Genomic DNA, 3418 nt, shown 5'->3' with positions numbered 1-3418 from the left:
ACTACACACACACACAACACAGCACATACACACACCACGCGCACACTTACACACCCACACCCGCACACACACACACACACACACACACACACACACACACACACACACACACACACACACACACCACACACACACAACACACACACACAGCGCAGTCGGTCACACACACATAGATCGTCGCTGCGTTTTCCCTCCAGAACAAACAAGAAAAAACTCGTCTGCGGAAAGCGCGCGCCGTCCCGCGGTGGCCTCGGCGGCATCCTATTGACGTTCGCGCGGAGTCAGCGGCCGTATAGACGAGAGAGAGAGAGAGAGAGAGAGAGAGAGAGAGAGAGTGTGTGTGTGTGTGTGTGAGAGAGAGATGGGAGAGAGAGAGAGAGAGAGAGAGAAGACGAGAGAGAGAGAGAGAGAGAGAGAGAAAGAGAGTGTGTGTGCGAGAGAGATGGAGAAGACGGAGAAAGGGAAAGAGAGAGAAAGAGAGAGAGAGAGAGAGAGAGGAGAGGAGAGCGAGAGAGAGAGAGAGAGAGAGAGAGAGTGTGTGTGTGTGTGTGTGTGTGAGAGAGAGAGAGAGAAGCGTAATTATGGTGTGGGAAAGAAGGCGTGCCGTACGCCTTGGCCGTGCGGAGCGAAGTCCGTAACGGCTGCTGTGTCAGCCGCTGCTGTGTTAGAACAATGTATATCAGAAGTAGATAATAGGGAATATGTATAGTTGTTATGAATAGTTGTTATGTATAGTTATTATGAATATATATTGTGTTACAAGTTGTTATGTATAGTTGTTATATGTTATAGAGATGTTATGTTACAGTCGTTATGTATAGTCGTTATGAATAGTTGTTATGTATAGTTATTATAAATATATATTGTGTACAGTTGTTATGTATAGTTGTTATATGTATAGTTGTTATTTATAGTTGTTATGTATAGTTGTTATAGTATTGCCTGCGAACGACGGGGGCAAGACGTAATCACGCGATAATACGAGAAAAACAAGAGCGAATCGTCTGCTTCGAACCTGATTCTGGCGACGAATCGGTCAACGAATAATAACAAAGTAATTCTATTTAAACTAACGATTACATATAACTCTGACAAGTAATTTTCAAAATAATTTGTATTGTTTTTTAAACAGGTTAGAAGAGTGCAAAATCTAATTTTTAATTACCGATTATAATTACAATGTATTTTAATAATAAACACAATTGTTTTATTTACTCCCGATACCATAGCCATAGGTCTAGGTCTGGGTCTAACTACAGTTGCTTACTGCCTCATCGCGTACTACTCTGTTACGCATTCTTGTAACTTCATACTTCAAATAATATTGAGGTGCGGAACGATCAAGGTTAAAAATGAGAAAAAAATTAATATATATGTATTAACGCATCATCATTTTCGGTATTTTAACCGTCGCCGTTGCTGGCGCCATCTCTCGTACGAACAATGAAGACATTGTTCGAGCCGTAACGATCACGGCCACTTACGATCGCTCGGGCATCGGCGGGTGTGCGTGTGGACTGAGGAGTAACACACGATACCCAGCCGATGCATTAGAATTCAGAAAAACATGGCGGGCGTTGCTGCGCGCGCGTTCCATCGTTCGTTTAGAACTTTAGGTCATTATTAGCGTCACGCAACGTAGCCAGTCACGTGATCTTCGCGCACGAATCATCGACCTCGGATTGGTGAAGGATTTTCCGTACGACTCGCGCGTGGATTCAGGGTTAGCGTTTAGAGAAGACGTGAGTAAACAGGGGGCTAATGCAATTCGGTGGTGCTAGCCTTTATTATTCACTACAACTCGTAGATAAAACTGGTTAGGTATGTGGTTACGACACAACCCCTTACGCGCCTGTCACCCTACGTTGCCTTCGCCCGCTTGGCGTATCTACTGAGGAAGGGGAGAGAGAACGCGCGCGGGGAAGAGAAAGAGGAGAGAAGGAAGTAACATAGTACGTTACACGCCAAGAAAAGGGAGGGAGAGAGCGCAGGAAAACGGGAAAGAGAGAGGAAAGATGGGGAGGGGAATAGATGATGGAACAGCTTGTCGAAGCAAATCGAACACAATGACTTCCGCCATCGTGGCAGACAGGCAAGCTATACCGTCCGTAGTACAAGACGCATGGAGGTCGCAGCGACCTGGTATGACCTTTGGCGTGACCTTGGCGATGGGGGCGCCCCCTGTGGTGGGGTCACGTTGACGACGCGTGGTCGACTGCAGAATTACTCACCGATGAGTTACGAACGACGTGATTTTACTGCAGCAGAAGACGACGATGGAATGAAAAGCATATATAGATCTAGTAAATTTGTCAGCAGCACACGCTAGCGTGCAGGTAACAATGATAGGGTTGTTTCCTCTACCGAATTCCACCGCGCGCGGTTGTGGGTGTGGTGGGAGATTGGCGCGGCTTGCTGGGGAGGGTGAGAGACGATAGGGGAGAAGGGAGGGGGAAGGGTGGGGGTTAATTTGGTCTGCGGGATCGCGGGCAGTCTAAGTCCAAGCCCGTCGCAAGCTAGCTAGATAAGAGACACGACACGACCAACTTTGTACATATTAAGGGCTTGCTTCAACTCCGCAACTTGCCTCATCGCTGAGGGCGTCTCGTTGCGTTTCAAAATACACACGTGTTATTACACACATTAGTTATATGCGTTACAAGTCGGGGGTGGGGTCAAAGACGCACGAGTAAAATCTGTGCGAGTGCGCGAGAAGGAACGAGAAGAAAAAAATAGGCGAACGCGCATGCGCACACTAAACACGGTTTTACACATTGTTCGTGAGAAAGGGTAACACCCGGTGGCGACATCTATCGTCGGCAGAGGAAGACGCAGAAGCGGCGCAGACTGTCTGTAGTTTATAAATCCGATTACAAGTGCAAGAAGTTTTCGCTTCAATTTCAGGTGTAGCATCTAATCAGCTATTCCGACTGTGAAGTGCTTTCTGTACATCGATATACGCGTAACATAACGGCGAGTAGGAGAAATAGAAAGACATATAGATAAATAGTAAGGAAGGGTGAGTGAGCGAGAGAGACAGACGGACGATAGAGAGAATGAAAGAGAGAGAGAGAGTACGCGAAAGGAAGAAAGAGATAGTGAAAGATAGAAAGAGAAAGGGGGAGATGAGTAGAGAAAGGAGGAGAGAGAAAGAGAGAAAGAGAGAGAAAGCTGGGGAAGAAGGAAGAGTGTTAGAGCGATAGAGAGAAGATTTGCAGGAGGATAGCTTGCTCAGTTTAGTAATATACATTATTGTGAAATAAACAGCAGCAACTACGCTACTTATCTGCCTCCTACAGCTACCCCTTACGCGACCTTTGACCTTGCCCCGCCGATTGGTCAAGATCAAGGAGAACGTCGGCCAAACTGCCGGCGTCTACCTGCGGAGCAAAAGTGAGTCATCATCGACATCACGTCA

At 46.6% G+C, this 3418-nt stretch overlaps 1 protein-coding gene across 1 annotated transcript in view; it reads right to left on the bottom strand.

Moving 5' to 3' along the window:
- Window positions 1-3418, bottom strand: part of LOC106813975 (solute carrier family 13 member 2-like) — a 28045-nt gene that overhangs the window by 23627 nt on the left and 1000 nt on the right. The gene's annotated exons all lie outside the window — the stretch shown is intronic.

This window comes from Priapulus caudatus, unplaced genomic scaffold (assembly GCF_000485595.1).
Source record: "Priapulus caudatus unplaced genomic scaffold, Priapulus_caudatus-5.0.1 Scaffold851, whole genome shotgun sequence".
NCBI lineage: Eukaryota > Metazoa > Priapulida > Priapulimorpha > Priapulimorphida > Priapulidae > Priapulus > Priapulus caudatus.
The sequence above is the reverse complement of the archived record's forward strand: the minus strand, read 5'-3'. Positions and strand labels throughout refer to the sequence as shown.